At 35.4% G+C, this 25,597-nt stretch overlaps 1 pseudogene; it reads right to left on the bottom strand.

Moving 5' to 3' along the window:
* LOC110662404 (THO complex subunit 2-like) overlaps positions 1 to 25,597 on the bottom strand; it is a 79,554-nt pseudogene that overhangs the window by 20,475 nt on the left and 33,482 nt on the right.

Genomic DNA, 25,597 nt, shown 5'->3' on the forward strand with positions numbered 1-25,597 from the left:
GCTATGCTAGGTGTTAACCATGGTCTATGAGGTTCATAAAATGATTTAGAGAAATCATTTATGGTAAGAAAGAGTTCTGATGATATTAAGAGTTGATATCATGTCTCATTGCCAATTAGTGATGAGCCTAGTAAGTCACACACATACACAAGTTATCACCTATTTAAATATGATTTAATTAATTAATTAAAGAGTTTAATTGATTAATTAAATATGTTTGGTTTGCAATTAAATTGCAAAGTCCCTAGCATGACTTGAAACCAAATCTAGATTATTGGATGTGTAGTATAAATTAAATTTATATTTAAAGTGTTTAAATATGAATTTAATTGATGAGAAATTAATTAATAGAGATTAATTAATTAATTTATATTTGATATAAATTAATTAGAAGAAGAAAATAATTATTTTGGGTTAAGAACTCAAAATTAAGACACAGGGGCATTTTGGTCATTTCACAGTGTGACATGTGGCACCGTGAGATGGTGACACATGGGATTACACATAAGCTTGCCAAATGTTTTTTAATCATGTAAGATGATTAAAATCAAGATTAAATATAGGTTTGACACTTGGCACAATTTGATTGGGTCACTTAAACCTAGAGCTAATCAAAGGGTGACATGTGGCAAGGGTTTAATGTGTTAACCTAGCTATTTAAGTGTGGTTATGAAAAGAAAAATAACCAGCAGCCTCTCCTCTCATTTGTCACGCCACTTTGAGCCTCTCCAGCTATTTCTCTTCATCTCTCATCAATTCAAAGAGATTAGCCATCAATCTCTTGAATTAAGAACACTAGAAATTGTTTCTAGTGTCCTGTTTACATCTCTAATCTCTTAAAAGGCAGAACTTGAATTTCTAATTAATAGAAAAAGCTTTAGAGGCTGTTCAAGGGCTGCCATAGGTGTTCTTGGTGTGGACAAGCTAGATGGACAATATTTGGTGTCCTGAAGACGAATCTCAAAGGCAGTATGCAAAGCACATCAAGAGGTTAGTGTAATCGTTCTTGATTTAATCTAGGGTTCTAAAATTAATCTGATTAATTTTAAAATCTTAAATGGCAAATACAGATCCAAAAAACATATTAAAAGAGTTTTAATATGTTGTTTATCATTGAAATCAAATAGATAAAAATAAATCTTGCATGATGCATGTGACCCTAGGTGAAAATTTTTGAATTCAATGGTATAAACTTGTGTTTTTCACGCTTCTGTTCCTTCAATTGGTATCAGAGCCACTATATTTTCCATTTAGATTGTTGATTATATGATTTAATTGTGTGATTTGATCATGAGATGATTGATTCATTGCTGGTTGGATAAAGAGGTGTGGCGGCACACATGGTGAAGCCACCATTGGTGGCGGCAACAATGGTTCCATGGGTGGTTCAAGGTTTGGCTTTTAATTCTGCAATTGTTGTATGATCTAAGGCATATTCTTTGACTAATTAAAGTGTTTAATTAGTATTTTTAATCACACAATTAAATTATGATTCAAATCAGAATTTTAAAAATTGTTTGAATGTGATTCAAATCTGAATTTTAAAAGTTGTTTGAATGTGATTCAAATCTGAATTTTTAAAGTTGTTTGAATCATATTTAAATCTGATTTTTAAAATTGATTCAATAAAATTAGATCTGATTTTTTAAAAATATTTGAATGTGATTCAAATCTGATTTTTTAAAAAATGTTTGAATGTGATTCAAATCTGAATTTTTGAAGTTGTTTGAATGTGATTCAAATCTGAATTTTTAAATTTGTTTGAATGAGATTCAAATCTGAATTTTTAAATTTATTTGAATCATATTCAAATCTGGATTTTTAAGTTGAATATGAGATATTCAATTTAATTTAAGTATGTATGTTTTATTTAATTGTTAAATAGTGATATGCATGATGGATGATCATGGACTATAAAAGACCAATGTGATTGGATTTATTTCTTTTATGTTTCTTTGGGATTGTAAATTAATTAATTTATTTTAATTTATTTTGGGCATGTATTATTAAGTTGGTAATATTTTTGGGTTGTAATTTCATTTATTTAAGTTCTTGTAAATTCGCCTTGGTATGCCAAAGATTACTATGTAATATTGGATTGCAAGAAGTTCAAGGAGGTCAAGAGCATTGGTGGGACCAGTGGGAGGAATTCAATATTAAGTGTTGATTATGTACTCCTTCAGCAACTCTTGTAAAATGAATGAATGAAATGCACCTAGGAATGCCTTGATTCAATTCTTGGTGGCTCAGAATTGAATCCCTTAGAAAGTCCATGATCATACCATATTTACTGCTTATCCATGAATGCATGAGATGTATGGGAATGTATGCAATTATATGATATATGCATGCTAAATGGATAATGTGCAAAGTGAGACCTTAATAGTAATAAGGATGGCTATAAAATCTTCCAAACAAATGATTAAGTTGGAAATGCTATAATTAAAGTAATTATAACATAAGCCCTCCATTGGGGCAATTATTTTAAGAAATTTTAAATAGTTGCATGAGATGCAATTAATTTAAGAGATTTTCTTAAGAATAATTGTTAAGCATGAGATGTTGTAAATATGTAAATGGTTTGGTGGCCAATATTGGATGTACTGGAGGAAATTAAAATTATTTGCATAATTATCGACTCAATGGGATCATCTTAACTAATGCAAGATAAGTCAATAATGGATGTACCTGAGATTTTGAGCATTAGGGGCTAGGTAAAGGATTGAACCTCACATGAGATGTGATGGGCAAGGAGTTGCTCACTTATAGTTTATTGTAATTCCAATAATGGATGTACCTGAGGATGATCAATAGAATTATAAGAATTCAATCACCCACTAGAAATCTATCCAACTAGGATTTCCGTTTTCTACTCTGGAAGTGTAGGATTCGTTAAGTTAGTGCGAGGACCAATTTGATTAAAAGACCATAATCATTTTGGTTAATTACATGATACATTTACTAATTAATCTGGTTATTTTCTCAGCTTAATTTTACGATAAAAATGAGCACAAAACAACCACCACCATCCAATATCCTTGCAAGCATACTTGATCACAACAGTTGTGGGACCTAATCATGCGATTGGCAAAGAAATTTGAAACTTGTCCTGAACCTTGAACATATAGGATATGTTCTAGATTCAAATGTTCCTGGTCCCTTACCTCCAGAGGCCACACAAGAGGAACATAAAACTTTGGACAAGTGGAAGGAGCATGATATGAGAGCTAAGTGTTACATGCTTGCTTCCATGAGTAATGAGTAACAAAAGCAACATGAGAACATGCAGAGTGCGAGTGAGATCCTCCTTCACCTACAAGAGTTGTATGGTGAGCACAGCAGGAATGCTAGGTATGAGATATCTAGACAGCTATTCCGTATGAGGATGTCTGAGGGACAGAATGTTGGGGATCATGTCCACAAGATGATTCGACTGATTGAGCAGTTGGAACATCTTGACTTCAACATGGATTTCCAACTACAAACGGATTTGATCCTTCAGTCCCTTCCTGAGTCTTTTGGGAATTTTGTGACAAATTTCCATATGACTAAACAGGAATGCACCTTAGCTGGTTTACTCAACATGCTGGTTATTGCCCAAAAGAATATGCCAGGCAATAAAGGAAAAGAGGTAGCTTTGGTTGCATCTTCTTCTGCTGGAAAGTCCAACAAGAAGAAGGGCAATAAGAAAAAGAAACCTCAGATTCCTGGTCCTTCCAAGAAAATAGCTAAACAGAAAGGGAAGACCAAAGCTGACAAAGGCAAAGGAAAGTGTTTCCACTGCCAACAGGAAAGTGTTTCCATTGGCAACAGGAAAGTGTTTCCATTGCCAGTAAGAAAGTGTTTCCACTGGCCAGAGTATAGCAATCTAAATAAATGCAATGCCATGGTGAAAACCAACTCAAGTTCAAAATATATTTGGCACTTAAGGTTATGTCATGTTGCAGAAGATAGGATTGCAAAATTGGAGAAAATGGGGATTCTATCCTCATTGGGCTCTGAGCCTACTCCAACTTGTGAATCTTGCCTTCAAGGAAAAATGACTAGATCATCCTTTGTTGGACAAGGGCTAAGAGCTGAAAATATTTTGGAATTAATACATAGTGATGTATGTGGTCCGTTTAAAGAAATGGCTAGAGGGGGCTTTCATTATTTTATTACCTTTACTGATGATAAATCAAGGTTTGGGTATTTGTATTTGATGAAATACAAACATGAATCCTTTGAAAAGTTTAAGGAATTTAAATCTGAAGTAGAAAATCAAACAGGAAAAAGTATTAAAGCTCTTCGATCAGATCGTGGAGGTGAATATTTGAGTACTGAATTTGATGAATACTTGAGAGAGCATGGCATTGTTTCTCAGCTGACTCCTCCAGGAACGCCACAACTGAATGGTGTATTTGAAAGGAGAAATCGTACCCTATTGGATATGGTACGTTGTATGATGAGCTATACTGATATGCCAATCTTCCTTTGGGGATTTGCATTAGAATCAGCTTTGTATATTCTGAATAGGATTCCATCAAAATCAGTTTCTTCTACACCTTATGAGATATGGCATGGAAGAAAACCAAGTCTTAAGCATGTTAAGATTTGGGGCTGTCCAAATTTTATATCAAAAGTCAACACTGATAAATTGGAGACCAGATCAGAAAAAGGTCGATTTGTTGGATATCCAAAAGATAGTTTTGGATATTATTTTTATTTGCCTACTTCACAAAAGGTTGTGATAAGTAGAGATGCCACATTTCTTGAACAACAGTTTGTTCAAGAAGGAGGCAAAAGAAGGCAAATAGAGTTAGAATTGGAGAATTCGACCAACCAATGCATCGATGGATATAGATCCATCTAGTCAACCAATACCCGTTGATGAAACATCTATAGCTGTTCCTCGTAGAACAACCAGGGTATCTCACCCACCAGTGAGATATGGTTTTCTTCATGAAGAAGAACAAGAGTTGTCTACTCATGAAGAAGTAGATCATGGAGATGATCCACTTACCTATGAAGAAGCTATATCAGATATAGACTCTTCAAAATGGATTGATGCTATGAAATCCGAGATTGATTCCATGTATAAGAATCAAGTTTGGGATCTTGTTGACCCTCCTGAAGGTATTGTACCTATAGGGAACAAATAGGTTTTCAAGAAGAAAATTGGTTCTGATGGAAAGGTAGAGACCTATAAGGCAAGGCTAGTAGCGAAAAGGTTTCACCAAAGGCAAGGAATAGACTATGAGGAGACTTTCTCGCCTGTTGCCATGCTTAAATCAATTAGGATTTTATTAGCAATAGCTGCATACTATGATTATGAGATTTGGCAGATGGATGTCAAAACAACTTTTCTCAATGGATACATTGAAGAAAACATTTTCATGGAACAACCTAGGGGATTTGAATCCCAAGATGGTTCCAAGGTATGCAAGCTAAAGCGATCCATTTATGGGTTGAAACAAGCTTCGAGGAGTTGGAACATCCGTTTTGATGAAGCCATTAAATCCTTTGGTTTTATCAAAAATGAGGATGAGCCATGTGTATATAAGAAGGTTAGTGACAGTGCTATCACTTTCCTTGTCTTATATGTGAATGACATACTGTTGATAGGTAATGACACAGGTATGTTGACAACTATAAAGGTATGGTTGTCAAATACATTCTCCATGAAAGACTTAGGGGAGGCAACCTATATTCTTGGGATTCGCATCTATAGAGATAGAGCGAAAAGAATAATAGGTTTATCCCAAAGTCTATACTTGGAAAAGGTGTTAAAGAGGTTTAACATGCTTGATTCCAAGAGAGGATTGTTACCAATGAGACATGGTATCCATCTTTCTAAAGAGATGTCTCCAAAGACACCCGAAGAAAGAGATAAGATGGCCAGGATTCCATATGCTTCGGCTATTGGAAGTTTAATGTATGCAATGTTGTGTACTAGGCCAGATATCGCATATCTCGTTAGTTTGACTAGCGGTATCAATCCAATCGGTTTAGAACATCTGGATAGCGATCAAGAATATCCTTAAGTACTTGAGAAGAACTAAGGATTTATTCTTGATTTATGGAGGTGGAGACTTGCAATTAGATGGTTATATCGATTCGATTTCCAATCGTAAATCGATGATAGAAAGTCTACGTGCGATATGTGTTCATTTGTAATGGAGGTGCGATCGGTTGGAAGAGTTCCAAGCAGAGCACGCATCGCAGATTCCACTACGTGTCGAGTATATTCTCGCATCGATGTCGCAAAAGAAGTCGCTTGGATAAAGAAGTTCGTGAGAACTTACATGAGTTCCTTCCATTGAGTCAGCTTCCACTACACCGTGACAATAATGGAGCGATCATACTGAGCTAAGGAACCAAGGTCTCACCAGAAATCCAAACACATAGAAAGGCGCTACCACATTATCAGAGAAATAGTTGGGCGAGGCAATGTAGCCATGTAGAAAATAGCATCAGCTGAAAATCCAGCTGATCCATTCACTAAGCCTATGTCACAGACTCAGTTAGACCGACATCTTGAGAAGATAGGTCTAAGATATTGTAATGAATGGCTCTAGTGCTAGTGGGAGATTGTTAGTAGTATGCCCTAGAGCATATCATTTAGTATGTATCTTGTACATAATTTTATTAATAAAAGGCATTTCCACTTTTCCGTTTACATAATATATTTATGTGTAATAGAAAAGGTCCATTGATATTTTGTTAGAAATATTATTCTTAAGTTGTTAAGAATATGAGTGACAATATTTCTAGCACAAAGTATCATAAATAGGTTCACAATCGAGGATACTTCATAATAAGGACATGACTTATCCAGAAAGATTGTATTCATGTTTGTTCCCAAGTTATTTATATGAGATATAAATAAGATGGAATGGTGAGTCTCATGCCATATAACAAACATGATAGGCACTTATAAATGATAAGTAGGCCGAACCAGTAACACTTATGACAAGCACATGGAGTTTACTCTTGTCAATGTTTTGTCATAAATCATATCAGTGCATATAGTCTTTAGACCTGAGATAGCACAGTTATCTTGTATATAGGTAGTTTGAGTTTGATACTGCTTTCATACTTGTACTATGTATGGGTATATGGGCATGTGTTGGCTCCTGCTAGTTATATATGAAGGTAGGTGTTGATCAAGATGGAATCCGTTCCTCTAAGTACATAGAGATAAAATCCTATGTTCATTTAATTGTTCTTGATGTTTCAAGTTCCTGGCCAAGACAGATAGATTTATTCATAAAAGAGTTTTCTGATGAGAAAAATCTTTTTAATCAAGAACTGGAATTAAAAGAGAACATAATATTCATAGCAAATGGAGTTTGACATAAACCATGACTCCAGCTTGAGTTGGGATTTTGTAACAGAGAGATTCTAGTGCATGGTAACATATGATTATAGGTTCATTTAAGGTAAACCTTATTACTAATTGGGTGGCCATGGCATGCTATGCTAGGTGTTAACCATGGTCTATGAGGTTCATAAAATGATTTAGAAAAATCATTTATGGTAAGAAAGAGTTCTGATGATATTAAGAGTTGATATCATGTCTCATTGCCAATTAGTGATGAGCCTAGTAAGTCACACACATACACAAGTTATCACCTATTTAAATATGATTTAATTAATTAATTAAAGAGTTTAATTGATTAATTAAATAGGTTTGGTTTGTAATTAAATTGCAAAGTCCCTAGCATGACTTGAAACCAAATTTAGATTATTGAATGTGTAGTATAAATTAAATTTATATTTAAAGTGTTTAAATATGAATTTAATTGATGAGAAATTAATTAATAGAGATTAATTAATTAATTTATATTTGATATAAATTAATTAGAAGAAGAAAATAATTATTTTGGGTTAAGAACTCAAAATTAAGACACAGGGGCATTTTGGTCATTTCACAGTGTGACATGTGGCACCGTGAGATGGTGACACATGGGATTACACATAAGCTTGCCAAATGTTTTTTAATCATGTAAGATGATTAAAATCAAGATTAAATATAGGTTTGACACTTGGCATAATTTGATTGGGTCACTTAAACCTAGAGCTAATCAAAGGGTGACATGTGGCAAGGGTTTAATGTGTTAACCTAGCTATTTAAGTGTGGTTATGAAAAGAAAAAATAACCAGCAGCCTCTCCTCTCATTTGTCACGCCACTTTGAGCCTCTCCAGCTATTTCTCTTCATCTCTCATCAATTCAAAGAGATTAGCCATCAATCTCTTGAATTAAGAACACTAGAAATTATTTCTAGTGTCTGTTTATCTCTAATCTCTTAAAAGGCAGAACTTGAATTTCTAATTAATAGAAAAAGCTTTAGAGGCTGTTCAAGGGCTGCCATAGGTGTTCTTGGTGTGGACAAGCTAGAGGGACAACATTTGGTGTCCTGAAGACGAATCTCAAAGGCGTAGACACGCTGCAGCACATCAAGAGGTTAGTGTAATCGTTCTTGATTTAATCTAGGGTTCTAAAATTAATCTGATTAATTTTAAAATCTTAAATGGCAAATACAGATCCAAAAAACATATTAAAAGAGTTTTAATATGTTGTTTATCATTGAAATCAAATAGATAAAAATAAATCTTGCATGATGCATGTGACCCTAGGTGAAAATTTTTGAATTCAATGGTATAAACTTGTGTTTTTCACGCTTCCGTTCCTTCACTAGGTACCCATAGGGAGAAGGAAAGTTGAAGTTTGGGGAAAATTTTCAAGTTGGGTCACAAGAGGTTAGTGCTTTTCTCCCTTCCTTCTTCTTTTAATACTTGAAAGTGACTTGAGATAAGTGGAAATTTCAAGAAATTAACAAGAAATTCATGAACCCATGATGTCCCCAAATTTTGGCAGCCATGAAATGTGTTGGGCTTTATTGTGTTCAAATAATGTAAATGAGTTTAGAGATGATGATTGATATGATTATTTGTATGAGAAGTGAAAAGGGATTGAATTGATTGAGTTTGAAACTTGGAAATTAGGGTTTGTGTACATGACTTGGAGATTTTGTGTAAATGCTTGAAATTTGACCTAATTGGGATGATATTGTTGCTTATAGAAGAGTATTGCATGCAAATTGAAGTAAGGAAGTTGGAGGAGATTAAGTTTTGGAAGTGTCAATTTTCTGCAGGTTGTGTTTGTTGAGGGCAGTGTACATTTTAGGCCATAAATAAAATTGTGTGACCCCAATTGGTATGAGGCCAATTGGAGGTGAAACTAGACCCAAAATAGCCCATTTTCCATGAAGAAACTATGCCCAAATTCTGTCCAAAACTTGAGCTAAATACTGCCCAAATTCGGATTTCCCTGCACCCAACCCAGAAAATGACCAAATGAACAGTACGTGTTCATTTGGTCATAACTCTCTCTATACTAGTCCAAATGACCTAAAAGTTTACCCACGGAAAGTTTAGACATAGGGCTACACTTTTCATGAAGACCACTTAACCCAGTTTTGCCTTTAACAAATTCAAATTGTTAGCACAATTTGGGTCAGTGAAACTGCCAACCCAGAAAATGACTAAATGAACAGTAGGTGTTCATTTAGTCATAACTCTCTCTATACTGGTCCAAATGGCCTAAAATTTTACCCATGGAAAGTTTAGACATAGGGATACACTTTTCATGAAGACCACTTAACCCAGTTTTGCCTTTAACCAATTCAAATTGTTAGCAAAAGTTGGGTCATTGAAACTGCCAACCCAGAAAATGTCCCAAAATACTGTTCCTTTGGTATGCTTTACCAGTTTTGACAAAAATGCCATAACTTGGCCTCCAAAGCTGCAAATTGAGTGAAACTAGTGCCAAAGGTTTTATAAGACATAGCACAACAATTTTTATGTTTTGACCAAGCTCTAGAAACCATTGCATCCCAGGGAAAATATTAGCCAAAGTTAGGAATTGAAATCTAGAAAATGCTAAGTTGAACCCAGAATGCCATTTGATACCTGTGTGTTCATTTGGCCATAACTCCCACTAGGAAATTCCATTTGAGATGTGCCAATATGATCTAGAAACATGATACTTAGGGCTACAATATTGATTTAGACACCTTTGCCAAATTCTAAGTGTAAGGACCCTAAAAAGAGGGTCAAACATACTGCCCTGAAGTTGGTTATTGCCCTTATAGGACTGAGAGTCCAGGTTAATACACTGACTATAACTCACTATACCAAGCTTGAAAAATTATGAAATTGTACCTGGGAGTCGCTAAGACATAGAGGAACATATCTTGTGAAGGAACCTAAGTCTAAAAATGACAATAAAATGATCAAATGACCGGTCAAAGTTTATTGACCAGGAATTGTAAATTCTGGACAGCTTAGATGCAAAGGGACCAGTTATGGTATTTTGACCATAACTTGAGTTCTATAACTCCAAATTCAGTGATTCCAAAAACTGAAATTCAAGTTTAAACGTAGAGGAGCAATTGTTATGAAGGAAGTGTGACTAAATAGACATCCTAACCTAGTCAAATTCCTAGATAAAAATAACACATCAACATGAACCTAAAGAAAGGTTCATGGGAAAAATGCTATATATGATAATTAAAATATTCATAAGGAAAATTAAATATTAAAAATGATATGAATATGTAAATTGGGACTAATGTCTTATTAATATGAAATTAATGTTACTAATGAACAGTACTAGAAAATAGTAATAGTGAATAGTGCTAAATTAATTAAAAATGTTTAATTGCCCATAGTATACCTAAACTTATTTATTTAGTTGGATAAATTGGTATACCAATTAGGGACTATAGATAGCGATCGCCTCCGAGAAAATCATTAGCGACAATATATATGCGGTATGATTGTTCTACGAGCTATATGCCTACTTCTCGCCATCGTGCCTACTTTATTTACGGCTTTACAAGCGGCGGTAGTCTCGTGCGACGGTGGCCTCGTGCACGGCGGATGTATACTGGGTAGACATATGGCTGTCTAACCCGTATACTCACGTGTATCCAGCTTTTATAATTTGTTATAGGTTTCTTGGGCATTGATAATAATTAATTAATACTGAATATACAATAAGTAAACAGGAAAGATCCCAATAATTTTAATTGTTTCCAAAGTGTAATAAAAAAATGTAAAAGACCCAGAATTTATGATTTGTAAATATTAATTCAATTGTTTAATTATTGTTATTATAAATTATGCACCACTAAGCGTTATGCTTAGCGCGTTGGTTTTCCATCGCGTAGGTACTGAAGATCAGCAGGCGCCACAGTAGTATTTGGATAGAGTTCCAACCAGATCTGCCACCGATCAGAGTCACCTCACTAGTCTTTTGTAATTTGATAGGGCCCATGTGTAGACTAGTATTTTGGTTCATTATGTCTAGTCATGATGTAATTACTAGTTTATGATGTATTTCATTTTGGACTTGAAATGAAAACTTATAATTTATTATCTATGAATTTCCATATGAATGCAATAGATGACACTTCATTTTGAGATCTCATAAATAGTTGTGAATGATATGATAAAAGAGAATATGATATGGAAATATGTGAGATGACTATGAATATGTTAACACGTGATAGTGGAACTTGCCAGATGCTAATAAAACAGAGGAGGATCTGTCCGGGTCTCCACAGAAATAAGATATAAAAAAAAAATTCTACACATAAATTACCTGATTTAAATGACATTAAAATTTATAATAGACATGACAAGATTAGATAGGGTGCTCCGGCACCGAATGTGGCACTTCTTGCTCGGTTATGCAATAGACGGGTAAGGGGCGTCACATTTAGTGGTATCAGAGCAGAGGTTTAGGTAGTCCTAGACCTAGATAGATAGAAAGAAATAGTTGCATCACATGCATGGGCCTTTAGATAGAGTCGAGGTGACACTAATGCAGATTTATTCTTTGTCTGTTTTGTAGGATCGATGACATCTAATCCTTCAGAGCACGGACCTCCAAGACCGATATAGGAGGAAGTAGAGAGTCACGCACCTTCACCTGCATCTGCGTTTAATCAGGGGCACAGTAGCAGTAGAGCAGAACCATCGTTGGGTACTTTAGTAAGGACACAACAGGCCTTCCTAGAGCAAATGACTCAATTGCTCCGTTAGGTCACTGGAGCTATGCCACCACCTCCCTAGCTAGTATATAGGACCCCAGTAGAGAGAGTTAGAAATGATGAGCAGTTTAGGAGAGACAGGCAATGCAAGAGAGGGTCTAGACAGTCGGTCAGCGTAGGCCTCTAGAGAGCAAGAGACCCGGGGTCTCGGTGTTAGATTCAGTAGAGAAACGAGGCGAGAGGTTAGGTTGCCACGAGGAGAAGAGGTCAGATGAGTGTATCAATTGACAATTCTGTGGGTCCTAAAGCACGGAGATCAATCCCGATGCCAGTTTGTACACATTATAGGAAGAACCACAGAGGAAAGTGTAGATTACTAACGGGTGGATATTTCAGATGTGGGTCCCTAGAGCATTTTTTTTTTTTTGAGAGATTGCCCATGGAGGAGTGCTCCCACAGCCCCACCACAAAATCAGAAGTCTGCCTCGACAGTACAGAGGGGTAGAAGACCGATGAGACCAGAGATAGCTGGTACATCACAGAGAGCTTCTAAGACTATAGAACACCCTAAGGCTAAAGTAGCATCTCGCGTGTACGCTATGGCTCGAGAGGAGCCAAATCTGGTAGACGTTATCAGAGGTATATTTCCTAATTTTAATACCTTTAAGTATGTATTGATAGACCCTAACTATGTTCACCCCTATATATGCATTGTACCTCCTGTTGAAAGAGGATACCGATAGATGGGTCAAAAGATGACATACTTGTCACCAACCCTTTAGGTCACCTGGTGATTGTAGATTATCAACCGAAAAGGATCGTGTTAAAGATAATAGATGGAAATGAGAAGGAGGCTATATATGAGATGAAAGAAGATGAGTACAGAATTGGTTGGAAAAAAAAAAAAGAGTTAGTCTATTGGGATATACCGTGGTAACTATGCAATGCTCTTGATGTTTATGCTGTAAGCTACAGATTACAATACCGACATGGGACTATTGTGTAGAGCTACGTATTTTCAATATTAAATCGAGATAAGGATAAGATTGTAGAATAAGGATTAATAAGACATACTAAAAAAAAAAGTAAAGTATTATAACACAAAAAGGTGAAAAAGACAAGGAGATAGCGGTCCCTCGATTAATTACACTGTGTAAATTTCGAGGACGAAATTTCTATTAGAGGGGAAGAATTGTAACGCCCTCACCATAGGTAGTCCGTACAATTTACTGTTCCGACGACTCATGTCTGTTCGGACAGTCAAAATGTTTGGAACTACACCTAAACTATAGTGAGGAGGCATAAATTAATGAAATAAATATTAAAAATATATATATATAGGAAAAATTTTGAGAAATAAAATAAAATTTAGAGAATTTATTAATTGGTATAAAAAAATAAAAAAATAACCCGATGAGCACCATGAAAGGCATTTTGGTCATTTGACCCCTAGAGGTGAATTTTGACTTAAATGTCAAATTAAAATTAGAAAATAAAATAATTAACAAAAATTAAATTTATGAATTTGAATTTGGAAAATGAGAAGAGAAAGAAGAAGAAAAGAAAAGCAAAGAGAAGGAAAGAAAAGAAAAGAAAGGAAATAGACTTATGGCATTTAAAAAAAAAATAAAGTACAATAATTATAGAATATATATATATATAAAACACAAGAGACAAAAATTCACTAACCACAAGTCTTCTTCATTTCCTCTTCTCTCTCTCCTTGCCGTCTCCATGTTCTCCCCCTTCCACCATTTTTGCTCAAGCTTTGAGCTTGAGTTTCTCTTCATTTATCCACCAAAACCCATGGTCCCCTTCATTAAAAATTTAGCCCACATCATAAGGAAGCTCTAAGTACCCATAGGGAGAAGGAAAGTTGAAGTTTTGGGAAAATTTTCAAGTTGGGTCACAAAAGGTTAGTGCTTTTCTCCCTTCCTTCTTCTTTTAATACTTGAAAGTGACTTGAGATAAGTGGAAATTTCAAGAAATTAATAAGAAATTCATGAACCCATGATGTCCCCAAATTTTGGCAGCCATGAAATGTATTGGGCTTTATTGTGTTCAAATAATGTAAATGAGTTTAGAGATGATGATTGATATGATTATATGTATGAGAAGTGAAAAGGGATTGAATTGATTGAGTTTGAAACTTGGAAATTAGGGTTTGTGTACATGACTTGGAGATTTTGTGTAAATGCTTGAAATTTGACCTAATTGGGATGAGATTGTTGCTTATAGAAGTGTATTGCATGCAAATTGAAGTAAGGAAGTTGGAGGAGATTAAGTTTTGGAAGTGTCAATTTTCTGCAGGTTGTGTTTGTTGAGGGCAGTGTACATTTTAGGCCATAAATAAAATTGTGTGACCCCAATTGGTATGAGGCTTATTGGAGGTGAAACTAGACCCAAAATAGCCCATTTTCCATGAAGAAACTATGCCCAAATTCTGTCCAAAACTTGAGCTAAATACTGCCCAAATTCGGATTTCCCTGCACCCAACCCAGAAAATGACCAAATGAACAGTACGTGTTCATTTGGTCATAACTCTCTCTATACTGGTCCAAATGACCTAAAATTTTACCCATGTAAAGTTTAGACATAGGGCTACACTTTTCATGAGGACCAATTAACCCAGTTTTGCCTTTAACAAATTCAAATTGTTAGCACAAGTTGGGTCAGTGAAACTGCCAACACAGAAAATGACCAAATGAACAGTACGTGTTCATTTGGTCATAACTCTCTCTATACTGGTCCAAATGGCCTAAAATTTTACCCATGGAAAGTTTAGACATAGGGATACACTTTTCATGAAGACCACTTAACCCAGTTTTGCCTTTAACCAATTCAAATTGTTAGCAAAAGTTGGGTCATTGAAACTGCCAACCCAGAAAATGTCCCAAAATACTGTTCCTTTGGTATGCTTGACCAGTTTTGGCAAAAATGCCATAACTTAGTCTCCAAAGCTGAAAATTGAGTGAAACTAGTGCCAAAAGTTTTATAAGACATAGCACAACAATTTTTATGTTTCGACCAAGCTCTAGAAACCATTGCATCCTAGAGAAATTATTAGCCAAATTTAGGAATTGAAATCTCGAAAATGTTAAGTTGAACCCAGAATGCCATTTGATACATGTGTGTTCATTTGGCCATAACTCCCACTAGGAAATTCCATTTGAGATGTGCCAATATGATCTAGAAACATGATACTTAGGGCTACAATATTGATTTAGACACCTTTGCCAAATTCTAAGTGTAAGGACCCTAAAAAGAGGGTCAAACATACTGCCCTGAAGTTGGTTATTGCTCTTATAGGACTGAGAGTCCAGGTTAATTCACTGACTATAACTCACTATACCAAGCTTGAAAAATTATGAAATTGTATCTGGGAGTCGCTAAGACATAGAGGAACATATCTTGTGAAGGAACCTAAGTCTAAAAATGACAATAAAATGATCAAATGACCGGTCAAAGTTTATTGACCAGGAATTGTAAATTCTGGACAGCTTAGATGCAAAGGGACCAGTTATGGTATTTTGACCATAACTTGAGTTCTATAACTCCAAATTCACTGATTCCAGAAACTGAAATTCAAGTTTAAACGTAGAGGAGCAATTGTTATGAAGGAAGTGTGACTAAATAGACATCCTAACCTAGTCAAATTCCTAGATAAAGATAACACATCAACATGAACCTAAAGAAAGGTTCATGGGAAAAATGCTATATATGATAATTAAAATATTCATAAGGAAAATTAAATATTAAAAATGATATGAATATGTAAATTGGGACTAATGTCCTATTAATATGAAATTAATGGTACTAATGAACAGTACTGGAAAATAGTTACAGTGAATAGTGCTAAATTAATTAAAAATGTTTGATTGCCCATAGTATACCTAGACTTATTTATTTAGTTGGATAAATTGGTATACCAATTAGGGACTATAGATAGCAGTACTGCCTATCGAGAAAATCATTAACTGACAATATATGTCTGGTATGATTGTTCTACAGGCTATATGCCTACTTACTGGCCATCGTGCCTACTTTATTTCTGGCTTTACAAGCCTGACAGCGGGTCTCGTGCCCGACAGCTGGCCTCGTGCCTGACAGATGTATACTGGGTAGACATATGGCTGTCTAACCCGTATACTCCCGTGTATCCAGCTTTTATAATTTGTTATAGGTTTCTTGGGCATTGATAATAATTAATTAATACTGAATATACAATAAGTAAACAGGAAAGATCCCAATAATTTTATTTGTTTCCAAAGTGTAATAAAAAAATGTAAAAGACCCAGAATTTATGATTTGTAAATATTAATTCAATTGTTTAATTATTGTTATTATAAATTATGCACCACTAAGCATTATGCTTAGCGCGTTGGTTTTCCATCGCGTAGGTACTGAAGATCAGCAGGCGCCACAGTAGTATTTGCACAGAGTTCCAACCAGATCTGCCACCGATCATAGTCACCTCACCAGTCTTTTGTATTTTGATAGGGCCCATGTGTAGACTAGTATTTTGGTTCATTATGTCTAGTCATGATGTAATTACTAGTTTATGATGTATTTCATTTTGGACTTGAAATGAAAACTTATAATTTATTATCTATGAATTTCCATATGAATGCAATAGATGACACTTCATTTTGAGATCTCATAAATAGTTGTGAATGATATGATAAAAGAGAATATGATATGGAAATATGTGAGATGACTATGAATATGTTAACACGTGATAGTGGAACTTGCCAGATGCTAATAAAACAGAGGAGGATCTGTCCGGGTCTCCACAGAAATAAGATATAAAAAAAAAATTCTACACATAAATTACCTGATTTAAATGACATTAAAATTTATAATAGACATGACAAGATTAGATAGGGTGCTCCGGCACCGAATGTAGCACTTCTTGCTCGGCTATACAATAGACGGGTAAGGGGCATTACAATAGCTTTGGGGAAATGATTCGAGCAATTGGAAATTGTGGGAGAGAAATGAAACCTCCAAGTTTTCATGAGGTTAGAGTTCAGTTACTTAACAAAGAAGTGCAAATCATAAATGATCTTCTCAAGTCTCATAAAGAAGAATGGGAAAATTATGGATGTACATTGATGTGTGATGGATGGACAGATAGAAAAGGGAGAACCTTGATTAATTTCTTGGCTAATAGTCCAAAGGGAAGTGTATTTATTAAATTAGTTGATGCAAGTGATGAATCAAAGACAGCGGCATTGTTGGCTAGTTTGATTGAGAAAGAATTGATGGAAATTGGTCCCGAAAAAGTAGTTCAAGTTATTACAGATAATGCATCAAATAATGCTGCAGCAGGTAAAATTTTTATTTAATTTTTTCAATTACTAAAAAAAAAATCATTTTATTTTTATTGTTAATGGAATGAATTTTTCTACTTGTTTATGACAGGGAGAATATTGGAAGCAAATTTTCCTCATCTATACTGGACTCCATGTGCAACGCATTATATAGATTTGATGTTGGAGGATATCATTAAGATCCGTGTTTTCAAATAAACATTCCGCAAAACTGTTGAGCTTACTGGTTTAATATATGGCTCTTTAGGAGTTCTAAATATGTTGCGGAAGTTTACTAATGGAGTAGAATTGTTAAGGCCAGGGAAAACTAGATTTGCTACTGCTTTTATTGCACTGGGAAGGATTCATCTTCAGAAAGCCAACATTAGAAAAATGTTTACTACGGAAAGTTGGACAACTGATGAATGGGCTAAAGAGGTGAAAGGAAAAAAGTGTGAAAGGACGGTTTTGAGTCCTGCCTTCTAGAATCATGTTGTTTATGCTCATAAGGTTTTCGGTCCTCTTGTTCGTGTGCTTCGACTTGTTGATAATGAAAAAAAAAACCAGCCATAGGATATATTTATGAAGCCATGGATAAGGCTAAAGAAGCCATTGCCAACTCAATGGCAATGAAGAGAAATACAAGAGCATTTTTGAGATTATTGATGCGAGATGGTCACTTCAATTGCATCGTCCTTTGCATGCTGCCGGATACTTTTTGAATCCTGAATTTTTTTATCCAAATGAGATGAGAATTGAATCTGATGAAGACGTCAATACAGGATTACTTTCGTGCATTCATAAAATAGAAAAAAAATTTAGCAAAAGTTGACATGATTCTTGATGAAATTGAGAGATACAAGGCAGCTGCAGGGACCTTTGGTTTTCCTTCTGCTATTAGAGGAAGAACAACCAAATCTCCAGGTTATTAATTTAATTCTTATTAATTTTTCATTTTGCTAATTTATTAATGTATATCATGAATTTAACAATCATAGGTTCTATATTTTAATAGCTGCTTGGTGGAAAACATATGGTTCTTTAACTCCAAACCTATAAAAGTTTGTTGTAAAGGTTCTGAGTCTCCCATATAGTGCAAGTGGTTGTGAAAGAAATTAGAGTGTATTTGAGCATGTAAGTAACATATATGTATATATATATATATAAATTTCTTAATTTGTTATTTTATCTTGAGCCTTTTGAGTTTGAAGTTTAACTTATTTGTTACTGTAAAATAAATGACAACTTCATAGAAAGAAAAGAAATCGGCTATTTCAAGAACGCTTAAACAATTTGGTATATGTGAAGTATAATAAAGCATTGCTACGCCGACACACTTTTGTGGATATCACAACACCTATTGATTTGGCAAATATTAATAAAAGTAATGAGTGGTTGCTTGGTGAATTAGAAAAAGGCAATGGGGATGATGATGATGATGATGATTCTCTTGTTTTCATGAATGACGTGCTGACCTGGGGTGATTTTGGTAGAGCAGCTAGAGTTTCTGAATCTCATTATGAATTGAGATTGTAACACCCCTATTTGTATAGCTTGGTACATTTCACTATTTCAGTGACCGGAGTTGGTCAGGATAATTAAGGGGATTAGAACCACACTTAAGACAACTAGATAAGCCCTGAACACAAATAATTAGTAATTGCCAATTAGTTAAATATAAATAAGAAAAACAGAACATAAGAAGTCAAATGAGCCGAGAGTCACAGCGATGGGTGACCTTCTCGGGAAGGATTGCAAAGTCGATTTAAACTCAAATTTCGAACCGTAAAATATAATGCCGCTGTCCTTAAGACTATTACAAACACAGTGGAAAAGAGAAAATCACGAAAAAGAACTGTTAAGCCAGTCAAATAATAAGCCAGTCCAATTGACCTGAAATTTTTACCATGAATAGTTGAGACATATATCTACAAGTCTTATGAAGACACCAAAGCCCAGAAATGACCATAAGCAAGTCAAATAGCTTGCACAAATTTGGGTCAAAAAACTGGCCGAACCAAAAGTGACCTAAAAATGACCTAAAGTGACCATTTTGGTACATTCTGACCAGCAATAGTAAAATGACCATAACTTGGTCTAGTAAACTCAGGATGACCTAAAATTTTTCCCCGCGTGCAATAAGACATAGATCTACAAGTTTGTAGTTTTGACTGAAACCCGAAAACCAAGGGAACTAGGTCATCCTGCTAGGTCAAATTAGTATACCGGAATTCGACAAATTGCAATAAAACGCAATATGCATGGAAATGAATTGGGTAAAATGTACCAACACTAAAAGGCTAAAAATGTGATATATTGGTAACATTAAAACCTAATTCACCTAGAATGCATCGAGGGTCGACATCTTAGGTTGACTAAGGAAATAATAGAATTCAATAAATTAATTATTGAACCTTATTGTTAGAGACAGTTTAAATGAGTACTGATAACATATACCAACACTAAAAGGCTATAAATGTGACATATTGGTAACATTAAAACCTAATTCACCTAGAATGCATCGAGGGTCGACATCTTAGATTGACTAAGGAAATAATAGAATTCAATAAATTAATTATTGAACCTTATTGTTAGGGACAGTTTAAATGAGTATTGAAACACTTCAAATTGTGTGTTTCAGTTAGCAACGACTCAGGGAAAGGGAAGGAAACACTGAGTTAGAGCCAAGAGGCATATATCAGAGGTTTGTGCACAATAGTTATTTCTTTTGAATTTTTCAATTAAAATAAATTATGATTATTTGTATGTTATTGTTTTAAATTGTGTTTGTGCACAATAATTTTGATTTCTTATTTTCTACTTAAAAATTTATTTGAACGTTCTAGTTTTAAATTGTGTCTGTGTACAATACTTTTTATATTCACTGCTTTTACCAAAAAATTTATTTGGAGAAATGAGTTATGAATAATTTTTTATTGTTTTGGCTTTGAAAATCTTATTTGGAAATTATTGTGTTGCCTACTTTGCAAATGGAAATTTTGAGATAAAATGTGATTTGGGAATTACATGAAATATTGTGATTTGGAATTGTTTTGATTCACACTTGGCATGACACTGTTATTATATTCCTCTCTCTTTGACTTATCAGTCTGGGGTGAGTGTGATTATGTTCCTCCCTCTTTGACTTGTCAGTCTGAGGTGAGTGTGGATGAGTACTCATTATCTAGCTAGCTTCCTCCCTCATTGATTTCGATTATTAGGGTGAGTGTGTCTTGTCGTGGAGTACAACACGGCATGTGCCGGAAAATTGTGTCATCGTCTAAATTGTGTTATCAATTGGCAACACTGTGTTATTCAGTTATTTGATCAAATTGTGTTATTGATTGGCAATACTGTATTATTCAGTTATTTGATCAAATGGTGTTATTGATTGGCAAAACTGTATTATTCAGTTATTTGATCAAATGGTATTATTGATTGGCAAAACTGTGTTATTCAATTGTTTGATCAAATTTGTGTTATATGAACTTTGTAAATTGCGAAATGGAACTGTGAACTATTTGATTTGTGAATTGTCAATAAAAGAATTATATATCGCATTTCAAATTGTTATTGTGCACCACTGAGTAAATTTTACTCAGCGATAGCTTTTCATTGCTGTCGCAGGTAGACAGACTGACAGGGCAGCAGACTAGGCTGCTAATGCTATATTGAGAGTTCATCGGGTATATTGAGTATATCATATTTTGCATTTTGTATTGTAATGTATGTTCACTGTATGTATATAGTGTTCTTGGTTTTGAGCAGTTATAAATTAAAATTGTACATTGAAGTTGTAAAATAAGTTGTAAATTATTTTGGCTTGTAAAATTTGTGATATATTTCTTTTATCCCAGCCTTTGAAATTACTGAAAAATTAATGTGGATTTGAGTTGAAAAACATATTGAGTTGATTAAATTTTGGAGTTTGAGATTGAGAAATATATTTGAAGTGCTTTTTACAGGTTTTTGAAGAACTGTTTTATTCCAAAATACAGATGGCACTTCGCCAAAATTTTTACAGAAATTACTAATAATTTAAATGTGTTAGCTGTTTCACTTCTGTTCAAAAGAAAAAATTTTTAACACCTATAAATAGTGCTCACCACTGTAAAAAGAAGTAAGAAAAGTTTTAAAATAATGGGTTATCAGTAGACGAAGTTGGTAATTCATTAGGTATACTACGGGATTATGTTATGCCTTACAGAGGAGTAGGGTGTGACAATAGACACCCAAGTGGGGAGTCCAGCACTGAAGGACATCCCTACTGTATGTGAGTTTCCAGATGTGTTTCCTGATGAATTACCAGGATTACCTCCAGAAAGAGAGGTGCAGTTTGAGATTGATGTTATGCCTGGTGTGGACCCAATCTCCATAACGTCATATAGAATGGCACCTGCAGAATTGAAGGAGTTGAAAGTGCAGTTGCAAGAACTACTTGACAAAGGCCTTATCCGCCCCAGTGTGTCACCTTGGGGAGCGTCAGTGTTGTTTGTTAAGAAGAAAGATGGCACTCTCCGCTTATGTATTGATTATAGGCAGTTGAATAAGGTGACAATAAAGAATAGATATCCATTGCCCCACATTGATGACTTGTTTGATCAGTTGAGGGGTACAGCTGTGTTCTCCAAAATTGACCTGAGATCAGGTTATTATCAGCTGAAAGTACAAGAGCAGAGTATTCCTAAAACTGCCTTCAGAACCCTCTATGGCCATTATGAGTTCTTGGTTATGCCATTCGGGTTAACTAATGCTCCAGCTGCTTTTATGGATCTGATGAATACTATCTTCAAACCATACCTAGATCAGTTTGTTGTGGTATTCATTGATGATATATTGGTCTATTCGAGGAGTGCAGAAGAGCATGATAGACATCTGTGGATTGTACTACAGACTTTGAGGGAGAAACAACTATATGCCAAATTATCGAAATGTGAATTTTGGCTGAAGGAGATATCCTTTTTGGGGCACATAGTATTAGCAGAGGGTATCAAGGTAGATCCAAGTAAGATTAAAGCTGTCCTTAATTGGAGGCCACCCAGAAATATCACGGAGATTCGCAGTTTTCTGGGTTTAGCTGGATACTACCGTAGATTTGTGAAGGGATTTTCTATGTTGGCATCTCCATTGACCAAGCTGCTGAGGAAAGATGTGAAATTTCAGTGGACGAATAAATGCCAGCAGAGTTTTGATGAATTGAAAAAATGTTTGACTGAAGCTCCAGTCCTGACTTTACCTACTCCGGGTAAAGAATACACAGTTTATAGTGATGCTTCTCACAATGGGTTAGGCTGTGTATTGATGCAAGATCGAAATGTCATTGCCTATGCATCACGCCAGCTAAAACCGCATGAGAGGAATTATCCGACACATGATTTGGAGCTTACAGCTATTGTGTTTGCTCTTAAGATCTGGAGGCACTATTTGTATGGGGAGAAATGCTACATCTACACAGATCATAAGAGTTTGAAGTATTTGGGCACCCAGAAAGAGTTGAATTTGAGACAGAGGAGATGGTTAGAGTTAATAAAAGACTATGATTGTCTGATAGACTATCAGCCAGGGAAAGCTAATGTTGTGGCTGACGCCTTAAGTCGTAAGACTATGGCAAGTCTACGGGTTACTTCTTTGTCTATAGTACATGAGTTGAGATCATTACATGCCAGCTTAGAGATTAATGATGAGGGGCAGACAGCAGTTGCATGGCATATACAACCAGTGTTGATTGATCAAATCAGAATGGCTGTTCAGAATGATGAAAGGTATCAGAAGCTGTTGGAAGAAGTCCGGCAGGGCAAGAAACCAGAATTCTCAATAAGAGATGACGGTCTACTGCTACACCAGGGCAGAATGTGTGTTCCTAATGATGTCGATTTGAGGTAAATCATTTTGAAGGAAGCACATGAGTCTCCTTTTGCCATGCACCCTGGTGGTACAAAAATGTATAGAGGGCTAAAGGAGCATTACTGGTGGATGGGTATGAAAAGAGATGTGGCAGAGTTTGTTTCTAAAGGCCTAACTTGTCAGCAAGTGAAGGCAGAGCATCAAGTACCCGTTGGGTTATTACATCCACTACCAGTACCAGAATGGAAATGGGAGAGAATAACGATGGATTTTGTGATGGGACTTCCGAGGACATAGAAGAGTCATGATGCAGTATGGGTCATTGTTGACAGACTGACCAAGTCTGCTCATTTTCTGCCAGTTCAGATGGACTACAATTTAGAAAGATTGGCCAAGTTGTACGTTGATGAGATAGTGAGACTGCATGGAGTGCCAGTATCCATCGTATCAGACAGAGATCCTAGGTTCACTTCTAGATTGTGGGGTAGTCTTCAAAGAGCCCTAGGAACTAGATTGAACTTTAGTACTGCATTCCACCCACAGACAGATGGCCAATCTGAGAGGGTAATTCAGATCTTGGAGGACATGCTACAGGCTTGTGTGATTGAATTTGAGGGCAGTTGGGACACACACTTGCCTTTGATTGAGTTTGCTTACAACAACAGCTACCAATCAAACATTGGGATGCCTCCATATGAAGCTTTGTATGGCAAAAAAAGTAGAGCCCCGTTATGTTGGGATGACGTGGGTGAAAGAAATATGATTGGACCCGAAATTGTTCAGCAAACTGAAGAGAAAATCAGGGTGATCAGAGATCAACTTAAGACTGCATCAGATCGTCAGAAGTCCTATATTGATTTAAAGAGAAGAGATATTGAGTATGCAGTGGGTGAGAAAGTATTCCTCAAGGTTTCTCCTTGGAAGAGAATTATGAGATTCGGCAAAAAGGGGAAACTGAGTCCTCGTTTCATTGGGCCATATGAGGTTCTGGAAAGAGTGGGTCCTTTGGCATATCGGTTGGCATTACCTCCAGAACTAGAGAAGATACATAACGTCTTTCATGTGTCTATGTTGAGGAGGTATCTATTAGACCCATCTCATATACTACCAGTAGAAGAAATTGAAGTGAATCCAGACATCACATACGAGGAAGAACCCATGGAGATTCTGGCTTATGAGGTGAAGCAGCTACGGAACAAGCAGATACCGTTAGTAAAAGTGCTGTGGAACCATCATTCGGGCTAAGAAACTACTTGGGAACGAGAGGAAGACATGAAAAGATAGCACCCACAGCTGTTCAGAAATTGATACTAGGTAAAAATTTCGAGACGAATTTTATTTTAAAGGGGGGAGATTTATAACACCCCTATTTGTATAGCCTGGTATATTTCACTATTCCGGTAATCGGAGTCGGTCCGGATAATTAAGGGAATTAGAACCACACTTAAGACAACTAGATAAGCCCTGAACACAAATAATTAGTAATTGCCAATTAGTTAAATATAAATAAGAAAAACAGAACATAAGAAGTTAAATAAGCCGAGAGTCACAGCGATGGGTGACCTTCTTGGGAAGGATTGCGAAGTCGATTTAAACTCAAATTTCGAACCATAAAATGTGACGCCGCGGTCCTTAAGACTATTACAAACACAGTGGAAAAGAGAAAATCAAGAAAAAGAACTGTTAAGCTAGTCAAATAATTAGGTCAGGGAGCCAGAAGAAATATTGAATTATTTGCAAATCGGGTTGAACCGGCGAGGGGCAATTTGGTCAATTAACCCTGAGAGCTGACTCCTGACCTAACTGTCAAATAAAATCAGAGAAAAGAAAATTTTGGGATCAAAAATTAAATTAAAGAGCTAATGGAAAAATATAAAAAAAAAGGAAAAGAAAAAGGTTATTACATCATGGGTGACATCAATGATGATGTCATAATTAAAATTATTTTTCCTACCAAATTTGACTAAGTTAAAAATCTATTAAGTAAGACAAAAATAACATAAAAAAAAGAAGTCACTCTCATCTTCTCTCCCAACCAAGTCGGCCACTCTTCCCTCTCCCTCAAACCACCATTGTTACACCATAAAGCTTGAATCCAAGCTTTCTTTCAACCATTTGAACCTATTTTGACCCCAACTTAACTTATTAGAACTTGATTTAGTCACTTGAGAAGAAGATTGATCACCAAAGAAAGAAGAAAAGAAGAAGGAAATTGAAGAATTAGCATCCAAGTTGAGGTTAGTGATTTAAGTTGCAAAATTTAGTTTATTAGTTGTGTTTATAGCTTAACTAACTTAGAAATAAACTTAAAATGAAATAAAAACAATTGTGAAGGACCAAGTTGAATTTCGGTCAACTAGGGTTTTGATATATGTATGCATGAATTTGGTGGATTTAAA

The sequence above is a fragment of the Hevea brasiliensis genome, chromosome 15, assembly GCF_030052815.1.
Source record: "Hevea brasiliensis isolate MT/VB/25A 57/8 chromosome 15, ASM3005281v1, whole genome shotgun sequence".
NCBI lineage: Eukaryota > Viridiplantae > Streptophyta > Magnoliopsida > Malpighiales > Euphorbiaceae > Hevea > Hevea brasiliensis.